Here is a 24388-nt window from a genome sequence, read left to right as displayed (position 1 = left end):
CGAAAGAGTGCAATTCACAGTATACGTCAAGAATTCTTATTATTATAATTATTCCTAGAATTTTCTGCATTTACATTATTTTACATAATATATATTTTGTTTATCAAGTGTAATAATTTTTAACATTTATTTTGTATATCGAGTGTAATAATTTTAACAGGTAAATTGTTCATTTTAGATCAGGATTTCGAATGAGCTGTACAGATTCTTCTCTTTTCATTATAGCAACGCTTTCTGAACAGAAGCAAATGAAACTTTGTAATCATTTTCAAGAAAAAGTAAAGCTTCTTACTTTCCAGAACATGTTCAGCTGATAAAAGAGAAAGAATCAGCAAGTCATTTTCCACTTCAGCTAGCTGGAGTTATCTTCTTGAATACAGCATTCCACTATTTCATTGTATAATTTTCCACAGCTTACTGTAATTCATTGCTACTATGACAGTGAATTCTTCGAAAACGTTTTTCTGTTCTTTAGTCTTTTAAAATTTGAACTAGACATTTTCAGACTTCAAATACTTACCGTTGTCGGGTGTATCCGTTAGCCAACTTTTATAGCATTTATACAACACTACAAATGAGAATGCTTTTATTTTGTAATTAAACACTATTTTAAATATAGATAAGAATTAAGGTCTATGAAAGACTTTCTAGATATCTTGAGATAAGGAGTCGTTATTTGAAATGATTTTTCGTTTCCTTCTTTTGAGTATTTTCTTTAATTAATTTACTGAACTCCATGCACTGTTTTAGAAATTTCAGGGTAAATGCTAAAGACAATTTACACCTTTTATTTCCATAATTAAGAACGACACTTAGTTTCAGGAAAATAAATATAATGAAGAATGAAAGTTATCTAATTCCAACTAGGCAGACTCGAATTTTTGGATAAATTGGCTTTGACAAATTTCCCTTTCTTATTCTGTTTAATATAAAATTAATAACACTGAGTTAATTTGAATAAATAATCTCACATTTGAATAAATCAGAAATGAAGAAATCTCATGTTACGAAAAATACCACATTTTACCCATTTCAGAATCTCTTTACCGGAATTAATACCTCATTTTCAGTCGCGATTTATTCCTTCCTATTAACCTGTGAGTTACTGATGCGTTATACAGCAGAAACGTGGTAACATGAAAATGTAAAAGACGCTTCTTACTGAATGCATAATATTCGTTTATCTTTAGATATCTTACATGACAAACAAGGTCATATGCTGCGTCAAGTCACGTGTAAGATAATAAAGGGTGTCATCTGTAATTGTCCTAGCTACCTAATTTTAAAGCAGCCTCTTTCCTTTCAGCATAGGAGAGCTTAGTCGCATTTTTTCTTAGTTATATGTCAAAGCGTGTGTCGTACGATAAGTGAGTGAGTGACTAGTGTTTAACTTTGGAGAGAAAGGTCGAGGTAATTAATGACATGCAGAAAGAACCGAGAGGGTAAGTGACATCCCTAAATCTCCTAGCACTTCATCAACTTTCCTGGCGAATGGATCTCAAATATCAGACTTCTATAACAAACAAGTCAAAGCGAAAACAAATAATACGTGGAGTTGAGTATTAACCTGGTGCTCTGTTTTTGTGATCATATGCAATATTTAAATCTAGCATTTCGAGGAAAAAATTTCACTTCACTATGCTGCGTCCTTCGCTAATCACACAATGCTTTAGCTCAATGTATTTAGAATTGCAGTGTTTTTGAGACATAAATGAAATAATGAAGACGAAATGAGTAACATGTTCCAATAACATTACAAATAAATAAAATGTTAAAGCCTGAATATGGCTTTGAGCCATTTTCGCCATTTTTCGAAATGGTTTTAAAGCTTAATTATCAGCATGTCGTGCATTTTAATGTATAAATTTTAATAATAAATAAGCCCATTTAACTGTTTTTTACTTCGAATAGGGTTAATCTTAAGCTGTTTTTGAATTCTGCGTTTAATCTATTTTGACTTTTATATCATAGTTTAATCTTATACTGATCTGCAACATAATCACAAAATTTTATGCGATTTCCTAGTTTCTTTAATGCGTGCCTTACATTTAAATATCAGTTCTTCTAAGGTTTTCCTTTAACTTTTTTCTCTTCACACATTTATTCATTTCCGTAAAATGTATAATAAATATTGTAAGTAATATATTTTGTGGAAAAAATCAAGAGATTATTTCTAGTAATGAGCTACATTTCATAAAAATTACAAAATAATTATTTTATTAATACGTTCATTGATATATTTACTTTTGCGGAGCTTATATGACAAAAATTCTAATAAAATTTAAAAAGAATTATGTTTAATTTTACATAGGCGGAGAAATGCATATATATATATATATCTTTTGCTTTAAGATTTGATTCCGTACCTTTATAAATGAAGGAAATATTATAAAAATGTAGAATAATTTAACTAAATGAATTTTTATAACTACACACATTTTTATTTTAAATTAAGCTGATTTAAAAAGCTTCCTTCCGAATTCGATTACGCTAGAAAGATAAACTAATCGTTTTGTTAAATGAACGATATCTTTTTTAAATTATTTGCTGTACAAAATTTTAAAAACTCTAAGAAAACGTTAGAAATTTAGAGAGACTTCAGTGTTTTAAAATTAGCTAGTACTAAACTTGAATAAACAAGTAGAGAAAATATTAATTTTTTACTCATATTTTGAAATATCTTTAAATGATCATTTAAAATTTCTCACCCAGAGCAGTTATATTTATGCAGCCACTACTCACATCTACACAAAATTTCCGTAGTTATTTATTTATGTGATGGATCGTTTCAATTCATTATCAGTGATAAAAGAGAGATTTTGTTTCTAAAAAATGAAATAAACGATAACGGGATAAATATATTTAAAAACATTTTTATGTTATCGAATTCAGTTTACTTATTTAAATTAATAATTAAGAGAAAATTAAGTAATTCGAAATGATAAAGTAATGCAAAAAAATGTGCGATTTTAAAATGAAATCGGTTTTAACTGGTATTCTCCCTTTTCAGAAATTTTCGTGGGATTAAAAAATGTCATCTTAGTTTCAAAAAAAATTTAGTAAACGAATGTTTAGTTTTTTCCTATTCTAGGATTATTTCTAAGCAAATATTGAGAAAATTTTATTGGAGTATCATAATAAGTATACAGATTTACATTCTACATTTGTTTTCTCTTTGATATTTATTATTAAATATTCACTTTCTTGAATTTAATAACGTGATGAAAACATAAATAAATATGTTTCTAAAACAGTATCTTCCCCATGTGATTGTAAACGTGATATTGTTAGCAATGTTCTGAAACGTGCATAGAGTAACGTAATAAGCAATTGCAGTTTAGAATATGATACAGCCATTATATTCCACCAAGTTTTATCTAAAGGTAAACTATCGGTTGTATTTGATAGCGATAATTTTATAATTACGCATTTCGCTTAGCAGCATTTCTAATTCCTATTTAAAGTCTGAAAGAATATTTAAAGGCTTTTTTTGCTGTTTAACAGAGAATATTTACCTAGATGCATAAAATAATGCATGCCTTATAACGAGTGTCTCAATTTTTCAATATATCATTATTATATGCATTCAGATTTTTAAACAGACGTTCCTCTAGATACACAAATGTATGGATATAAATCTATCACTGGACTAATGATCATTGATTCATACACACACATACATATATATAATCACAAACTAACCGGCCATTTCACTAACTAACTGGTAAAAATCCATTGTGCTGATGTGCAACGATTCGGAAGGCGGCAGATCTGTCACTTTTGATTTGACAGTGGCGTTCTGCTGTAACAAGGAAAGGTGGCACGTTGTGACGACACTATTCCGGTCTTCTGTTGTGCTTTGAAAGAAACCATCCTTCTACGACTTACTTCTCTTATCTGACACATCTCTTTCCTTATGAGTACTTGAATTACTCATATTTACGTAGTAGATTTGTATAGTGCAAATTATGCTCAAACTTTAGACACAGGTGTAATTTCGATGACAATACAAGCCGTTTCTTTGGAATTTTAGCATAGTTTGGTTCGGTTTATTAGATTACGGCAAAGCACTCGAGGGCTATCTGCCTTAAGGGAGGGATGCCTTCGTGGAGGACTTTTTAAGGGAAACTGGCTCGTATACACGTTACACATCGGGAAAACCACGAAAACACCCATGCAGTCAGCCCGTTCGCGGGATTCGAACCTCGTACCCAACTACCAGTGTTCAGCGGGTTTTACCGCTCGGCCGCTGGTGAGCGAATCTTAGAATAGAATAGGTATATTTTATGGAGATATTACAACTGCAGTATTAGAGGTATTACATTTTTTTTCTGAAGCAGAAAATCTTGGTGCTGAATTTAAATTTTGTTGCTCTTAAGAACCTATTTCTATAGAAATTAAATAGAACATATTATATACATGGGATACTATAGCATAAATGAAATAAAAATTAGTCTAAATAATTATTCTCAAAGCATATATAACATGTTTCTTTAAAGTGAAGGAGCATGTGTAAGCGCATGAACGTTTCAGTGCTCATCCTAAAATCAGGCAAAACAGAAACAATAATTTGACGCAGATTTTGAGTAAAACTCCATCGATTTTGAAGGTGACCAGACACTAACCTCTCTTTTTCAAGTTATACGCAGTTTATGTTCAGTTACATTATATATGCAATGCATACATATAATATAAAAATATGTTGAGAGAGACATGAAGTTTAAGCTATATATATATAGAGAGAGAGAGATGAAATTTATATTTATATATGCGTGTGTGTCGTAAGTAAATTTCATAAACTGTAAAATCATGTACAGAAATGATAATAATTTAAAAGTTATCCACATAAAACATGCAATAACGAAAATTAATAAATAGTAAACAGATGCGATATAATATGCAAATAGAAAATAAATCAGAAAAACCTAAAGTAAATTTTATCATGTTTGCTAATTCATAAAATCTCCAAAAACCTATTTTACATACATAATTTCATCAATCTAATGCAGTAAACTGAAATTGCACCGAGTGTAATTATGTACAATAATTATATGCTATTTAACTCAAAATCCCACTGCTGCCCAGATGAAAAAATACTAACAAATGGTATTACTATGACCAAATAATACATAAAAATACACAGAAGACTTCACTTCGCAATATTTTTCCTAGAAAAGGTGGTTATAGACTTCTTCTTTTCGTTTTGTAGTAGTTTAAGTTTTATGCTGTATGTGTGTTTGTGTTCAGGACCCTAAGTCATTGCATGTTACATTTTACTGGATAACGACTTTTATTAGCTTGTGGCTTAACAAACAACTGTTTTGGACTGAATAAAAGTCTTAACAGGTGACTGTACAATATCAAAATGAATGCTATCCTTTTTTTTGGTATTTTAACAAAATATTTTTTATTATAGTAATTGAAACATGTTTCTCATATTTATAAAAAATCAAATATGTGCCAGTAAGTACAAGCTTTGAAAATTTGCACCAGTTGCGGTTGGATAAAAGTTGTTTACTTATAGCTGTTTTGGAAACTTTACTAACATCTACATCTTCTTTGAAAGCTCACATGAGTGTTATAATGCACCAATCTAGGTCAAACTTTAGTGCGGACACTTTACAGACAATCAAAAAAGATGAACAGCTGCTAGTCAGTAAAAGCTAGATTAAAGCGTAATATGCTAATATACAATTTTGTTTCTCTAGAAGATATGAAATAAGATTTTAAAATCATTAAAACCTTTAGGGATTCAAATGGACATCAGAATTCACATGGATATGAGTGAACATTCAAGCAGATATGAGAATTTTAACTTCCATTAAACATGAATTAAGCTTTTTATTTCCCTGACAGAATTAACGGTTATTTCTTTAAATCTTTTCTACCAGAAAACACCTTATCTCCCTACTTTACGTTTAGAGACTTTAAATAACACTTTTTTTCGTGACTTTAAATAACTCAAATCTATAAGCATTAACTTATAATCTAAAAATACTATTTTAATTCGCATTGTATTTTAGTTACATTGGTCATTAAAACATATCTGCAGTATTGAAAAGCAAAGGACTAATTCTCTATATTTTTAAATATTAGTTCTGCGCAAAGATTTCGCAGAATTAATCTTCGTTATTGCTCTGGTATTCAAACTTATTTTATTGTAAAGATTGTGAGAACTTTAATATCGCTTTTGATATAATAAACTTCACGCATGACAAGCTAATATTTAACGACCTTATAAAGATTAAGAGGGCAAGCAAATTTTCGCAACTGGATTAAAATTCTGCAGCAAGGAAGATTATGGAAAGTCTTTGACTTCTGAGAAAATTACACAAATGTGTTTACTTTAGTCTTTGATAATTTGAATACTCTACGGAATAGACTAACACCAACATACCTACTTAAAATATGTCGCTTTCCTGTATTTGTAGTGTGATCGTTGTTAAGTAATTTATTCGTTATCTTTCTCCTTTCTGTTGATATATGTGCGTTATTCCGAAAAGCATAAACTTTTCAGTTTAGATTTCCAGTTCTCAAATATTATTTAAGTAAATTTATTGTCATTTATTTGACAGCAAAGGTTATTTATTTAATAATGTTGGCATGGAAGATGACCTAGTCCTTTCTCATATTTTACAATTTGCTGAGCGATGTGATGCTAGGGAGCATTTTCCAAAACGCCTGTTTTAATAAAAGTTCTAAATTTTTTCCTGTATTATAGCAAGTTTAAGGAAAAAAATAATGACTCTTGGTTGATTTGCTTTCTCATTATAAGAACATAACTGTGCCCCACTTTGGCATGTGAAAACATAAAAATGGGTCAAAATGTTATCGAGCAAGTTAAAAATGAACCATAAATTAAGTCTATGGCTACACGTTTGAACGGATTATGGGATGACAGTGTTATGGCTAGGGGAATGAGGTAAGTACTATTAGAAAGCCGAGTTTTCAAAGTGAAAAACAACCACGCGGCCGTACCAACCAAATGCACTATATCGCCTCAAATTGCTCTCCATTTTGAACGCTTCCGATTCTTACCTATAGTATTGCTGCATCAGTGATTTATAGCTATTTATTTAAGAGCTTCTTTCCTGGACTTTTCCCGTTGTAAGCAGTCGTTTCGGTTACTTTCCCATAGTTGGTGACAAAAGCGATGCAGTAAAATTATGTCTGTCCAGTCTTATGACCTTACGATTATTCTTGGTAGTGATTAGTTATAAATCAGAAAGCAACGATCAGTTAATTATAGGCAATTACAAATGCAAAATTCCCATATCATAACCGAAACATACTGCTGCATATTCAGTGCCATCTTGGCTAATGAAGTGAGTCTGGGCATGTGACTCAAATTTTAAATGAAAACATACAGTTTCAAATTTAATATAAAATCCACCATTTAATCTTTTACGTAAAGTAACATATACGTTTACTTGAAAAGTTTAGCTATATTTCTGACTCACCCTGTATTGTTTTTAAAAAAGATTATAACATTTCTGCGTGTATAAATTATAAAATTTTGATACGACATACTTTTACTATTCCAGATGTCTCATGAAGAAGGCACATTTCATTAATTTCAATAAATTGATTTAGGAATTTAAAATTTCAGGTTTCTTATTTTATTACTAAAGCTGTAATTCTGGAACGATCGGTGACTTATTTCCTGTGAATTGGGAAGAGATCGAATGTTATGTAATACAAAGACCTGGTCAACATTTTTAAGCTTTTAATCCATTTTCAATCAGTAAATGGAGCAAGAACATATTCTTGCAGTTTTAAAGAAGAAAACTAATTTTTTAGAAATTCACTTTTCATCGCCCGCTAATTTAAGGAAAATTGTTAATAGAAAACTGTGCATTTAAGGATTATCAAGAATTATTTTTAAAACCTCTGTTAAGAGGATAAGAGAGAAATTTTTCTTAGCATTTTACAATAAACCTTAAAAATGACCACCAAGTACTGAATGCATATTTTTACGTTTCAAAGAAAAGGATAAAATGATTTTACTTTTAGTTTTAAAATTTTTGAAATAGTTAATTAAAAATTCAGATGAACCTTTCTTATGCCGGTAATATTCAACGATTCTCAGTGCAGTTAGTTCAAAATATGGCATTAATTAATAATGACCTATAATGAAGTCGCTTCTAAATTAATGTGTATTGAATTATTTTTATTAAATTATTTTATTTTAAAGCAGTGATAACTTAAATCACGGATCCTTTCACCTTTATTCATTGTTGGTTATATGATTTTCAAATTATTTTACTTTATAGCAATATTTAAATTAGTCACGAAATAAATTGGGTTAAATTACTTTCATTATTTATGTATACGTTTGAAGGAAAACCGTCATACATTTCGCATAACGAAGCTCCTATAAAACAGATCATAAATGTCGAAATAAGAAAGTTAAACATTACTACTAGTGATGATTGTGTGATGACAGAGTCGTACCAAGATATTTTTCACCTGATGCAAAAAGGTAAATGCGCGCCCATATATATATCAAAATAGCTATATTTGTATTAAACAAAAGTAAATGTATTAAATCAAAATATCATAATTCTTATAGCATAATTATACCATAATTCTTAAAATATTTTTAATCGAAGCTTTATAAATTTAGAAAAATAATATAGCCAATTATTTATAACTTTCAAATGAAAATGTTACAAAATTCTTTTCTGATAAATGCGAAATAACATCGAAATGCACATTGCATTAATTTCCAGATTTTCATGCAATTCTTTCCATTGTTTTATTAATTTAAGTTTGCTGAAGCTTATTTCCCCTAATATTAACAGACAAATTTAAAAACATAATTAAAGTAATTTCCGAATTCGTATGGCCAGTTTGGCGCCCCTTTCTAGTGATTCACCTGAGGCAAGTGAGGCACCCTTGTCCTGGCTCTGTGTGATGACATGGATTTAAAAATATTATTCTTCTGCTAAATGCTTTTTAGAAAATCAAAAACCCAAATTACACTTGTAGTAATTTTATCGTTAATCGAGAGAAGCTTATCTGTCCATGAGACTTGGTCTGTCACCATTTTGCATTTGAAGTTCAAAGAGCTATTACAAATTTTAGCGGAAAATGTAAAGTATTAGTTAGAGGGTAATTTGTGTGTAAAGTTTAAATTAAACTATTCGTTTAAAAAATGCAAATATTCAAAAAGTCCGAAAACAGCAATTTCACATACGTGAAATAAGTGAAAAAATGTCATAAGTGAATTTAACCCTTAGAGGGCTTTAAATCCATTTATATTGGAGTAATGTAAGAAATAATTAGTTCGTGTTATAAGGCAAACGGTGTGAAATCCTCTTTGGTTCATTTGTCGCGATATCACATTTTGAGCAAACCAGATAAGGTTTCTATTATCAGAAAAGAACCTTGTTATGCCAGAACTATCTTATTTGCCAAATTTCGCACCGTATGCTCCCGCTGCTGGCTCTTATCAAATTGGATCTATGAGGTCAAGTTTTTCAGATAACTCGAGCTATTCAAAGCGACGTGCCAGCCAATTTATGACACGTAATAAATGAAGCATTCTACTACTTCTTCCAAGGATGTCAGAAAAACCCGAGAAGGAACGTATTTCGATGATATTACTTCGAAGTGACATGGTAATCAGTTTTTAAATTTGAGGTCCACTTGACATACAAACTTTTTTTTCCACTTCATTTTTACACTTCTTCTAGAGATGTCCTAAAAGTTTTTTGAGAATTATATATTTTTAGGTATGGTCAGGCAGTGGTCTTCAAAGTGGGGTAAGCGTACCCCAGCGAGGGCACAGTGTGATACTTGGGGCTATGCCAAAGAAATAGACTCACGATCACTTGCAACTGTATGATCGCACGACGAGAATTTGGAAAAGGGATATTTAGAAAGGTTTATCATCATTGTGTGATTTTGCGTTTGTAAATGAAATAAATTTGGAACAATTTAAAAGTCTTATATCTACACATTTTAAAAATTTTGAAACAGCGTTTTCCAACTATTTTACATAGTTCCAATGGTCATGAGCCCATTTACTGAAAATACGTTTACTTGAAATGTTTAGCTGTTTAAAATAGATCATCTTTCTATTGCTACTCAAGTACAATTTTTAACGTGAGAGAAAGATTACACTTCGAATTTAAAGAAAATTCTCTTTATAACTGGTGTAAGAGATGGAAAATAACCAAACTCCAGATTTAGTATGCTCATCAACGAATCCAATCTTACCATTTGGTTGTACATACCTGTGTGAGGCAACGTTTCCTGTAATGACAACAATTAAAACTAAATATAGACATAGAATTAGAACCAGATCTTTTAAATTAATTAACAGAGGCATCAAACCAGATTTTTTAAATATTATCAATAAGCACAATCACATTACTCACATTAAAATCTAATTGCAAACGTAAATTTGTAATTTAATTTAAATGTATGTATAATTTTTAAAATAAACAAATAATAAATAATTAGATTTTTTACTACATCCATATATATTATATTTTATCATAATATATTACAATATAGAGTAGAAGGTATAATCAGTTTCATATGCATGAATAGGGTACGTGTTTAAAAGAGTTTAGAGATTCCGGAACAACAGTTGCTAGCATAAAGTATCATAGAGTAAGCATGAAAAACATAACGACAAATAAAAACTCATAATTTTTCTTGTTTTCCTTAACTAAGTTAATTTGTAACTTACACGCAGAGTTTTGAATATATATATATATTAAAAATAAAGTCTTGCATATATATATATATATATATGCGAGACTTTATTTTTAATATTTTTTTTACTATTCTATCTTTTAAGCATCATATCTCACTTTTTCTCCTCTCATCGGTAGTTTGGATAAAAGAGGGAAAAAGTTTGCCATGAAGAAAACGATCAGTTTATAATCTTTTGTTTTTTTCTAAAACATTTTTCTTCGTTTCTTAAACAGTGTATTCTAGATGAATAAGGGAAGAAAAGGCAGTTTACTAAACTGCAGGAAACTGCTGAGAGGGTCAGAAACATCGAAAACATATGCGACAGTGATAAATTGCTCCTGTTACTAACATGTCTTTTTCAGTTTCTTTAGCTTCTATTTATCACTGGAACTTTATTATTCTGAATTTCTGACAGAAGAAACTGTTACAAATGTGTGTCGTTGAATGAATCGTAATGAAGGAATAACATGTGCTCTCACAAAAAGTATACTTATCGCTTCGCTATGTTTGTCAACGAAAGAAATAATCGACAGACTTGACAAAAAGTAATTCATCTGACTTGAGTGTGCAGTCATATGCTTTAGTCGGAAGTTTCATGCATAGCAGGTTTTATATCGTACAAGTCTCAGAGATGTAAACTTTTAATATAAGAAATCAAAAAAATAAATAAAGTAATGTGTTTTCTAAATTAATTTGTTTTTATTTGACTTTGAAAAATGTTCTTAAAAACTTAAGTACTCTTATGTTAGTATGTATTTAACTAAACCATGTTTAGTACCGTGACATGTAGAACCTTGAAAGAATTACCACTATTCAGCGCTTTTACCGCTCGGCCCAGGTGCGCAGCCCTGAAGGATTTTTTTACCAGTAGCCATCGAACATCGATAATTTTAATATGAACGAAATAAAGAAAAAATTGAGTAATCAAAAATGCGATCAATCGCTAACAGATAACATTAATTTTGAATTCTTTCACGTGGACAATCAGTTCGGCTTTTAAAACGTATGCTGAACGAAAGATATATATATGAATATGTGGATGTGTTAATTTCTAAATTAATAGAGACATTGAATTTAGCCGCAGCAGAAAATGGAAAAAATCAAAGATGGCGTGGACTTGATCCGAACCATTTAATAACAATTTAATAATTTGCCATCTCGTTGTGTTAATACATGACGCCTCTGTATGGCCATGTACAATTACGTAAAATTCTTCAATAAACTCTCGAGGAGGCCTCATGAGGCTCCAGGGAGTTGCTGCCACGTGATGGGGAAGGGCGCAGGACATATGTCTGCTTACCTTTGTTAAACACCAGGCGTCCTCGTCCTCCATCACCAGTCACCTGTGTTACCATGTTCATCATGAGCACGCATGGTGTATTGAGATAATTCTTTATAAATATATTAAAAGCTAGGGAATTCCTAAAACTGTGCTTGTAGTTTTTTTTAATTTGAAATTAAAAAATTTCAAAACATTCTATTCAGCTTCATTTACTTTTACTTTGTAATTATTAACTTTGTTTAATACATTATTATTTCATTACATTATTCATTCATTTTCATTACATTTTCATTCATTATAAATATAGCGAGTACATTATTCTTCGCAGTTTAAATAAAGAAATCGCCAGATCTGTATTTGTTTATGATAACTTAGACAGCTTGACAATTTTTTCTGTTACTAAAGATTGTCGTTATTTTAATTTATTTTGCCAATAATGTTGCAAATAAATTTAAAATTGATTTTTGCCTACTTTTGCCTTTATGTTTTAAAATTACCTTCGGAGACAGTAAATACATTTATATAAGTTCTCATATTCTTCATATTTTAACGTAGTGACAGTTTGTACCGAAAACTTGTAACTTAATAACTGTCAGATATGCCAAAATATTTTTTAATTAAAAATATATATATATTAAGTTTTCAAATATTCTGTTTTTCCGGCATACTAAATTTTGATTTATAAATTAAAAACATTACTTAATACATTTTTCTCTTTATAAGGTATTTTAAAATGAGAGCTTTTCCTCCTCTACCAGAAGAAATACTAAATCACTAATATTTAGAAATCGATACAGTAACAAATTTAGATTAATTCTTTTGTTGGCTTAAAAAAGAAATACTTTTAAGTGTTTTCAGTTCATAAAGATCTAAGCAATCAAACCCAAATCGAAATCAAAAAGTAATCAAAACTAAATCAAAATCAAAAAGTAATCAAAACTAAATTGAAATCAAAATCTTTGGCGTAACAATTTTTTTTATAGCTTAGGGGTAAAAAAGAAATTCATGCATCAAATTAATACATAAAGAATTGTAAAATGATTCTGTAAATTTTAACCTAATTCATGATGTGCTTTTTACTGTTAAAATATTAAAATTATTATCGTCAATTAGGTTAAGCTGCTGAACATTCATGAATTTAACTTTGTAAATATGCAGCAGAACTGTTAAATTGTTCACGCAACAGAAGTTAAAAATCGTCGTCTAAGCAAATAAATATTGTCTAAGCAAACAAATGTCTCTCAACTAACTTGCGCTTTTTTCCAGCTTCATGTTTAGATCACAGCAAAAAATGACAGCAGTATCAGAATGTTCAAGAAAACCCGGTCGTAGAGCCTCGAAAATTTATTTCCTGAAATCTTTCAAAACTTTGCTCAAAAATATCTAAATGCTGCCAACTTGGAAGATAAAATTTTATCGCTTAGGTCTGTTAATAACTTAAAATCCTTTGTTTCGTGCAAGCTATTTTCGCAATTCTGGCTTTTTTTACTAAGAATTACAAGAACTTCAGAATGTTAAAGGAAATAAACATATACGATCATAAATGAAAGATTCCTGGTAAAATATGCAATAAATAAAAATAAAATGGAAATAAAGGGTACTAAACAAATAAAGGGACAAATGAAAACTACTAATATACAACGGTATAAAAAAACAAATACTATCCAAACAAATACTATTGCATAGGGTGCAAGTTAAGGCAAGGCACAACCCTGTAATATCACTTGTGCACACCACCTTGTGCACAGCCCTGTAATATCACTTGTGCACACCATCTTGTGCACAACCCTGTAATATCACATCCTGCGGTATTTGTCATATATTACTTTTATGCATTATTTTTATCCCTGGTAATTTATCCTTATTATTAGCATCATTATTTTAATTACATATACATAATGCACTTAAAATGCTGTACCTCACTGCATTAATTCTATAGTATTATTTTTTTGTTGTTTATCTTAATGTATCTTGCCATATGTATTATAATTCTTATGATCTTAGAACCAATCAGTGTAAGCAAGTAATCTATAGTATTATATCTGCTTGCTGCCAGATGAATAATGAAAAGCAACTGGTATATATATATATATATATATACCAGTTGTTTTCAATTATATATATATATATAATGGATATATATATATATATATACCAGTTGTTTTCAATTATATATATATATATAATGGATATATATATATATATATATACCAGTTGTTTTCCATTATTCATTTGGCAGCAATATATATATAAAACCTAAGATAACGTTTAAGAAGTTGAACTTCGCTCGCCTACCGTAGACACTTATTTCGCTGCATGGGTTTTTATCTCTGGATAGTAGCCAACGCAGGATAAAACCGACTAATCTATAGTAACTATACTGTGTTGTCATTCTCCGTCAACAATCAACACTACAAAATAAGTACAGCCAATTTCCTTTAAAATGTCAGCTACGAAAGTATCATTCCGCTTAGGCAGACAGCCTTATGTCGTTTGTGGTATTCATTTAAACAATCAAATCTGGTGGAACTCAATAAAAGCTCATTTTTGTACTCAGCTTTATTAGGATATTCGCAGACATGAAACATGTACTGAAATTTTCTTGGCTTGCTTATATTCGAGAAACTCCAAAGCTTGATAAAACCAGTAATCGAAAAGGTTGCTTAGGTCAAGCAATTTTGGAATTTAATGTTTGAATTTCTACCAGAACTAATAAAGAGCATTAAATTTATATAAGCAAAACTGCCTTACGCTAAAGCATAGCAAAACAATTACATGCGTAAAAAGCCTTTCTCTAAAATATAACATAGCAATGATGTACATAAAGTCCCTGCATAAATATAAACCAAAAATATACTAAATTTGCCCAAATTTGTAACTATATTTATAACTATTTTTAATTACTTTAAACAGAATTGCCCTTGTAAAATCACTTTTAAAGCATTAGCCTCACATAAAATTTATTTGCATATCATTTTCGATAATTTAGTTTACCGTTATTTTGCCAGCCCCGTTTCCTTCTGACCCCCCCCAAAAAAAAACAAAAAATATGAGATTGTTTGGGTAACTATGTTGCCGTTTGAGCAAAATGTAACAAATGGTGTTTGGTTTCTTTTATCTTCCTAAAAGCACTTGCAATTTTAGAGCTTTTGCAGAATAACTCGTATCTTTGCTTACTTCTTGAATTTCACGTATCACTTGAGCTTTCGAAATGAAAAATAAATTTTCTTTTCCTAACTTTTTTTTTACTTTGGAGTGCAGGAATAATATTTTGGACATTAAAAACAATACACAAATTTCTGTTTGAACTTTTAAACTTTTTCTCCAAACTTTTAAATTTGAAAAGAATATTATGAATGATTTAGTTCAAAGGTAAAATTCTGGATATATATTTAAGTGAATTTTTAACAGACATTTGACTTCAGTATTAGAAAAGTGTCGTTACGAAAGAGAAAAAACTGTTCGAAACATTTCTATTCTTATTTGAAACAGTAAGTTCTTTAAATATTTTAACTAGTATTACCAAAATGCTGCATAAATATACATCCAAATATTTTTAAAATCTATTAGTTTAAATGACAGTTGAATGCTAATATTAGCCAATGTATCATACAGAATAAACTTACTAATAGATAGGAATGTAATTTAATTTATTCGTTTTTAAAGCCTGTCTTAACAGAGAACTAAATAAATGTGTATAAGAACATGAGTTAACTGAATTTATTTTACTGCAGGCTAGGCGCAGTTTTTTAATAAATGTATTCTACTTGTATTCAAGAATAAATACAATATTGGAAGAACAGTATTTTCCCTAAATATATTATTTTAAAAAATTTTGAATTATAAATATTTGAAATATTTTTATGCATTTAATGTTATGCCTGACTGTCATGCACATAAATTAAAGTATAAATTCCATATGCATACATTTCGCAAGGCTACAGGAAATAAAATCAAACAGTTGTATATATCTTATATGAGCTTACTTTTTTATTATACCAGCTACGTTTTTGACGTGAATGGATAATAAAAGTTATTCCGCTCTTCATATCTCTATGGTTATAATACTTTTTTGCAGTTTTAACATCATTGCTTTGCTGAAGAATTCTCTAAATATTTACTTTTTTACAGTCATTCATTTTCAGCGCACATTACAGAAGTCAACACGTAGAATAATGCTATTGAAAAATCATTTCTATATACTTTTTTCACGAAAGTAAAACTAATGTTTTTCATGGAGCTGCTACAAGACTTCAAAAATTTTATATAAATATTTGTAAACGTTAGCTGAAGAGAAGACATATTTTTGCTTTAAAATGGAAAGGATATTGGAAAGAGAAAGGGCTGATATGCTGCAACAGTCTATTATTTATTCTACGTTTATGTAGGAAATTTTTCTTAACAGTGTATCAGACAGAGAAGATCAGAAATGCAATTCAGCAATGAGACTGAATTTAATATTACCTCGTGTTTGCTTTATGTGAGAAACCCCATGTACTCAAATTGTGTTTCATATAAATGCAAAACTATTTACATGTATATATGTCGATTTTAGAGAATTTATACAGATAAATTCAATGATCGTTTTGCTACTAAAGAGGATGATTCTAAAACATACAGCAAAAAGGTAATGGCAAGCAGGAGAGACCATAATAAGCAGATTTTTTAATGGAATGGATGGTGTGAAAATAACGCGTTGAACTGGTATACGGCGCTCGTGAGAATGTGAAAATGGTCTGCCTGCGGTAAGTAGGCATTTCCCATTTGGTTTTCTAATGGCATGCATTATTGCACGAATGCGGAGCTCACCGACTTATATTATATCTATGGAACTGCAGAAGAAAACTGAGCAACTGTTTTGAAGATGTACAGAGAATAATTCTTGAGTAGACAGTTTCGGAATCTCCAAACGTTCGTGTCTTTAACACGAAACTGTGTCACAGTTAACGTTTGAAATTACCTCGATGCTTTACGGCCTCCATTGGATTAAAAGCGTTGGATCTATTGCTCAGTCATTCTAATTACTAGACTTCGATGTGTTGGATTTCTTTTCAGGTAGAGGCATATTAAGAGTTCCATTAAATCCGATGAAGATCTAAAAGCCAGATATTCGGTTCCTGTTAGAAATGTGCATAAAATGCCTTAGATCGTTTGTAATGAACACCAATCCATGCTCTGCTGCTGTGTACCTTGTGTTATTATAAGCTTTCGGACTTTCAAATACCTATTGTTGAAGATTGAGTCATTAAAATAGTTACTTCTTTTCATTTTACCTATTTCCTTTTTATAGCCATGTTGTCCATACCTTTCTTACGTAAGAAAGGTATGGACATTATTTACATTCGCCATTTCGTCCTCTTTACCTTTCTCTACATTTGTTGCTATACACAGATATTTTATAATCACCTTGTATTAGAAATGCACTTTCATAAGAAATTTACAATATCTTTCTGTAGATAACTCAATATTTCCAAAGAAAATGAAATAAAATTTATCAAATATAGTTTGGAAATATTTATCAAGTTTTAATTTGGATTAAATCTTCTACTTAATTTTAAGCTACTCTATCCGCTCTGGTTCTAATGTTTATGATTGATATAAGTCTTTCTACAAGTATGCAGACTGAAATAATATAAAGTTAGACATAGCTCAGTCAAAAGAGATACAGCAGGTAGTAGCTGATGTGTAATTTCGTCTCTTACCTACGCTTTTATTCAAGCGCTTCGCCGGGGCCTTATTGTGAGGTACTGAACCCTTTATCAAGATTCGTTTGGGAAAATGCCAACATTTTGGGTAGTTAAAATACAGACTCTTCAAAAGTTAGTATTTACTGAAATTTAAGGTAATTACTTATTCCATCAGAACAGGGAATTTTGAGACGTTGTAGTTATCTGAGAATAATTTGTAGTTATTACTATAAGTTACTAACTGTATACATAGGAGTTTGTTCTCCGTAATTAGATTTAGTTTGTAATTATTTTAAGATCATGTAAGTGATTTAATAGCATTAGTTAGCAATATGTTTATTTGATGAACTAAATTGTGGGACTTCGAAAATTCGGCGAAACAACTGACGGCTAAGCAGTGTTAGTAAAATGTCTAAGAAAATTAAGATAATGGTATAAGCCAAAGAGTATTATTTTAGTTTACATTAATAAAGGTAATTTATTATTTAAGAAGAAATTTCAAGGATCTCAACTGGTTTACTTTCAAGAACAAATTTTTATCTAGATTTAGAAATTATGTTTCAGCTTTCTAGAATTTAAGAAAAATCTATATCAATAGGATGTTCACCAGTTCATACGTTTGCTACTATTGCTTAGTTGAAAAACAGCTAGCTTATTTTACAGTTGCTAGTCATTTTGATTATAAGTGATTATTTACATGATCACATTTTTTTCAATTTAAATCCAAACAATTAATACCTGAAGCGTCTAATTAACTTTTATTTCTGTTAACGAATTTCAAGCCTAAAAATATTCCCGTGACTAAAAAACTCTAATTTGTGTTACGAATACTGCAAGGGCATCCCTTTCATCTACATGGAGGTTTTATTTTCGGATGTTTTATAATTTAAGCAGTTCTGTGATAGAAGAGCGCTTATCACTTGTGATAGCCCTTTCTCTAAATGTAACAAACAAGTCAGTAAAGAAGCAAACATATTTCTGAAATCATTAACTGGTCCCATGTATATGCCAAACAAGGAACCTGAAAAAAAAGTTCCTCAGTTTTGAAAACAGATTGACTTAAATACAAATTCTGCCCAACATCACGTATACTTCCCTGCTAATACTTTGAAGCCCAAACCGCCCGAGACGACTTTTCATTCAAACGACCACAACCGCCCGAAACGACCAAGATTGCGACGTTTTTATTCCTTCTTCCCCCCTGAGGTATGCAGTAGCAGGTGCAGTTTCCCAAAATGCACTGTATCAGTTTATTGCAGACAGCTTGTCCTAAAAGGATTTATTTGTAGTTTCTTATCTTTAAGTTGGAGATGAATTTGAAATCTTAGCACCTATTTGTGCGCCTGTGTTAATGGACGGGGAGGGGAGTAAATTGTTGTGAATCTCTAAACGCATTTCGGCCGTTTCGGTTATGAAGAATACAGTTTCACTTGGTTGTCCTTTTGGAGTTCACTCTCGTTTGAAAAGAAAAATTTGAAATTTGTTCCCAAATACCATTAAGTGTTACCTAAGGGTCTCATGTCTATAATTACATTTATGTAAGTACAAATAATGATATTTCATGAAATAAACTATCGACATCGTTTACTTTTAAATGGAAGAAGTAAAAGGTAAATTTAATTACATTGTATAATATAATTTGATCACATTTTTTTAGATTCAAATAATGGATTATTGTTCTCTAAAAGCGGGAGAAAAACCTAAAGTAAATTTCAGGATTTCACTATTTATTAAACCAAAGTAGCTTTTGTGATACGAAAGTATCATTTAGGAAACATTTCAAACCTTGTTTCATTGCTTTGATGTAAATGGGTATAAAAATGTTGTAAAATGTGGGAACCGAACTTATTTCCTTCAAATTAAAATTTAAGCACTGCACAGCAAAGGATTTTTTTAAATATTAAATCTAATTTTTATATATGGCCACCGTATAACGCAAAACCAAATTAGTAAAATGTTTATTGTATTTTAAGAATTTGACTCTAAAACTCCTTGCACTTGAGCCTAAAATTTGAGAAAAAATTGTTCGTTGTTCAGCGATTTCGGACCTATTTTCATCAGATTTAGGAAATAATTATAAAATAAAAAGTTGATCGTTTTGATGATCAGTCCTCCGATACCGCGTATACCCCGTTAGTAACCTTGTTATTGCATCCAATGGCATATCCAGGCTGGCACCAAAGAGATATATGCACCCCCCAAGACGTTTTTCTGGCTTCTCTTCATGCTTAAATCTTTTTCATCACGAAGAGAAAAAATGACAGACTTAGGTGAAAGGCGTCACTGTGTACAGGCTTCTGGGCAGATACCCCTAACCTGTGTGGAACAGCGTAGCAAACAAAGCGTTTATTTTGACTTACAATGAATACTATCCTCTCGAAATTCGTAATAGAAACAACACTGGACTGCGTTGCAGAGCTCTGAGGCAACACACATTAATATTTAAAAGAAAACAGCTGTTACTTTTAGAAATGGAAGAAATAAGTTACTATTTATTAACGCGCAAAGTTGGTCCAACTATCAAAAAGACAACACTGATTAGTAACAAAAAGCAAAAAACCTCGATGTTTTAAAGGAGTCAAGATTTTACCTCTAAGGTACCACAACGGCAAAAGCTCTTGGATGACAGATGGTACGTTTAGTGATTTTCATGTGAAATGAGACAGCGGACAGAAAAATAAAAAATAGCTTTACTAATTAGAGAACTGTGCAGCAGACAAATTTTTTTTTCTGATAAACATTTGTGACTCTTCGAACAAATGTAACTACTAACATTTAACCTTTAATTTTAGGGTATTATAAAAGCTTTCAAATGTCGTTACACGAAGGATGTTTAGTAAATGAAGACAACTGAATATTATGTAAATGCAAACATTTCGAAGGGAATAAGTAAGCCGATATCTCTGACATAGGTTACGCATATTACAGTCAGTTAATATCTTAAAATCAAGACAGAATAACACGCCGAAGAAATACAAACTTAAGTCAAACAACACAAATCAACGTTATATTTTCAAATTTTCACAGGACTAGTTTCGATGGTTTTACCAAACCACCATCATCAGCTGCAAAAGCGCAAATGAACGAGATAGGATATAATGATCAGATAAGATAAGAAAGCCTGGACAGAAAATAAGCTAGTGGCGCCATCTGCTGGTGAAACCAGAACTAAAGCATAATTTCTTTAAAGGCCGAAGGCAAAGATGGATTGGAATAAGGATCGTTAACTAGAACAGAAAGATTTTTTTGAATGTAAAATGCCTCTAGAAAATCCAGTTCTCCAATGGAAGATGTTTTTTGAATAATTTTGGCAGCAGAAAAATTGAAAGTGTGATTTTCGGACCAACCATTTTGAGCAACAGAAGACTTCTGTGTTTCCTTTTTTCTAACATATGCCTCATGTTCCTTGACGCGAAATTGTAAGGCTCTCTTAGTTTGGCCAATGTAAATTAAACTACATTGGCAAGGAATCCTGTAAATACCCCAGAAATTCATATCCGGAATCGAGTCCTTAAGTATGGACCTCGGAATTTTATTGAAAGTATAACAAACGACCTGAAAATTAAATTTCAGGTAAATTTAATTACGAAAACGATCCATCCATCTCTGCCTTCTGCCTTTAAAGAAAGTATGCTTTAGTTCTAGTTTCACCAGCAGATGGCGCTATTAGCTTATTTTCTGTCCAGGCTTTCTTTTCTTATCTGATCATTATATCCTATCTCGTTCATTTGCGCTTTTGCAGCTGACGATGGCGATTCGGTAAAACCACTGAAAAATAGTCCTGTGAAAATTTGAAAATATAACGCTGATGTTTGTTGTTTGACTTGAGTTAGTATCTTAAAATCAGTTAAAAACTGTTTTCGAAAATATGGTCTTTACGTAGAAGAAGCCTCATGCGAATTACAAACGATAGCTAATGTTTCAGATGTTATAAAGGATAGTTATGAGAATTCAAGTTTAGAATATTTGTCAGCAATATTTGGATAACGCGTGTAAAATCTGACTGTGACTATTAAAAGAACTACAGAAACTGACAGAAAAAGTGATATAGAAGAAAGTGATGAAATGCTATCATCAACAAAATCTACGAGTAGAATAACACTTCAAATTCTAAGAAAAATTCTTGAACTGAAAAGTGCTGATCAAAAAATCTACCAGCAGTTTTAAGAAATTGAAAAGGCAGTTGAAAAACTGTTACTGAAATACATGAAACAAACAGATAGAATGATGTTTTAAAAGAGATAAAATTTCTTCAAGAACGTAACTAAAAATATTCTTATAAAAAATTAACATTACTTTCAAAATTTCATAAACACTTTAATTTTAGCATAAATTTTTAATTATTATTTTGCGATTAATTAATGAACTAATTGTTAGTTATTATTTTTTAAAAATCTAAAAACTGATATTATTGTTTGTATTGAACAAATCGCCATCTATTAAACTGAGCCGTTTAAGAGGACTTGGTACCCCAAAATTGATGAAATTATTGATTTTTTAAGTTTTTGGTAGAAAAATACCTTAATACCCTTACTGCACTGAAGAGAAATTTTGAAATGATCTGAAGATAATAAATAGTATAAAAAGGCTTTTAAAATTTTTGTCGGCCTTTTTAAATGCCATACCCCCTCAGTGCTTTTTTTAACTTTTCGGTAACTTATTAAAAATCAGTGTAAATAAAAAGCAGTGTAATTAAATGTAAATGCAATTCTCAGCAAACTCTGTATATATATATGCAAACTAATTTATTATATATATATATATATATATATATATTCAGCTCAGCAAATATTTCTATGTGTATTACCGGTCACTTTGCTATGCTTCTTCAAAAATCGATACTATTTGTGATAAGACACGAACAGGAGGTGGTGTAATGAAAGTGATAAAGTTCCTGACTGTAGCATTATTGAAATAGTGCTAGAATAAACATTTAACTCTTTAATTAATTAAAATCCGAATTAATTAATTTAAAATGCAACTTATATACGAAAACAAATGGCTAAAAAAAGAGAAAAAAATCAGATATGTTGCTGTTGCCCACCAGCGGCTGAGCGGTAAAACCCGCTGAACACTGGTAGCTCGGTCAAGGGCTCGAGTCCCTGCGAACGGGCTGGCTGCATGGGCGTTTTCGTGGTTTTTCCCCATGTGTAACGTGGATACGAGCCAGTTTCCATTAAAAAGACCTCCACGGGGCATCCCTCCCTTTCCGTGTAGTGCCTAAGGACGAAGCACATAATAAGCACAAAAAAAAAATTATGTTGCTGTTTAATCACATAATGATGTAGGTTTTAAATAAAATATTTTTATGTTTCTTCAAATTTCAAATTTTCCTTTTTGAAAAAAAGAATACAGCGACAAATTATTTTTATTAATATTGATTATAAGTGTTTTAGAAAATATATTATAATGAAATCATGTATTAAAATTGTTTTGAACGTGCTTTAAAAGCCAAAAACAAGTAAAGAAAAATTCTACTCGCATTTTATGATTCTTTTTGTAATATTTCTAGCCAGATAAGTTTTTAAACAAAAGCTTGTAAGTTATGCTTATATTATCCAATTGAAGAGTACTAGGTTTTATTTATAAATATATATATATATGTATTGAAATCAGTAATAAAATTTTTATGAAATTTGAAATGATTTAATGACCATTCAGACAGTTTACATTCTTTAAACTACGATTCCTCAGTTTGCATGTTTTCAATATATCATTTTACTTAAAATCCTAAAACTTGTACAGATGTGGACTAAATTATTTAATATTTTTACAGCTTATTTACAGTTACATACTTAAAAGAAACAAGAATGAGATCGGCAAAACAATGAAAAGTAAAGTTTTTGGAAGTGGAAATGTGATTGAGATCATATATTTTTAAAGTTTTCACATACAAATTTTTATTTTTTCCTCAGAAACTAATTCACTAATTGCGAAATCGATCCTTAAATAATTAGGAACACTAATAAATACAAGAAACAATTTGGGGCAAAAACATTGAAAATTATGGGAGAAGAAAGAATTTTTAATTTTTAAATTTTTCTTCAAAAATCTTAATTAAAAAAATAATTACTAACAAAAACATTTTTTTCAGCTTAAAATCATTTTGTCTTATAAAGCCACTTAATATTTTTCATAAAAAGTAGATGAAAGTTCTTAAATAAAGAAAAAATCATTCAAAAGGTACACTGAAGAATCTAATATTCCGTGACTTCTAAAGTTAGCCTCGTATGCTCTGTGTTTTTCAAATTAGTTATTCTTTCTGATATGATAGAAATTCTTCCAAATGTGATATAAAGTATCGTAGAAACATTTCTTTTCAGAAAACAGATCAGAAGCACAGATATTTTGTTTTACACAGTAAATGTATTTGCCGGTTATAAGTTTTGACAAAAATAAAGAAACTTCCATAAATTATAATATGTATCAGAAAGGATCTAATGGGGATTAAATATAGTCTTTCACATTTTTTTTTTTTTTTTTTTTTTTTTTTTTTTTTTTTTTTTTTTTTTGGCTCACCAGCGGCCGAGCGGTAAAGACGCTGAACACTGGTAGTTCGGTCCGAGGTTCGAATCCCGCGAACGGGCTGGCTGCATGGGCGTTTTCGTGGTTTTCCCCATGTGTAACGTGTATACGAGCCAGTTTCCCTTAGAAAGTCCTCCACGAAAGGCATCCCTCCCCTTAGGCAGATAGCCCTAGTGTGCTTTGC

At 30.4% G+C, this 24388-nt stretch overlaps 1 long non-coding RNA gene across 1 annotated transcript in view; it reads left to right on the top strand.

The window, feature by feature from the left end:
- The first annotated feature begins 1312 nt into the window (after window positions 1–1312).
- The window catches only part of LOC146992958 (uncharacterized), an 80802-nt gene continuing 57726 nt past the window's right edge, over window positions 1313–24388 (top strand). The window contains exon 1 of the long non-coding RNA XR_015038957.1: window positions 1313–1442. This is a non-coding gene — a long non-coding RNA (uncharacterized LOC146992958). The remainder of the gene's footprint in view (window positions 1443–24388) is intronic.

The sequence above is a fragment of the Stegodyphus dumicola genome, chromosome X2 (assembly GCF_044657685.1).
Source record: "Stegodyphus dumicola isolate Sdum_Otavi_A_Nest chromosome X2, ASM4465768v1".
Classification (NCBI taxonomy): Eukaryota; Metazoa; Arthropoda; class Arachnida; order Araneae; family Eresidae; genus Stegodyphus; species Stegodyphus dumicola.
This window is presented reverse-complemented; position numbering and strand designations above follow the sequence as displayed.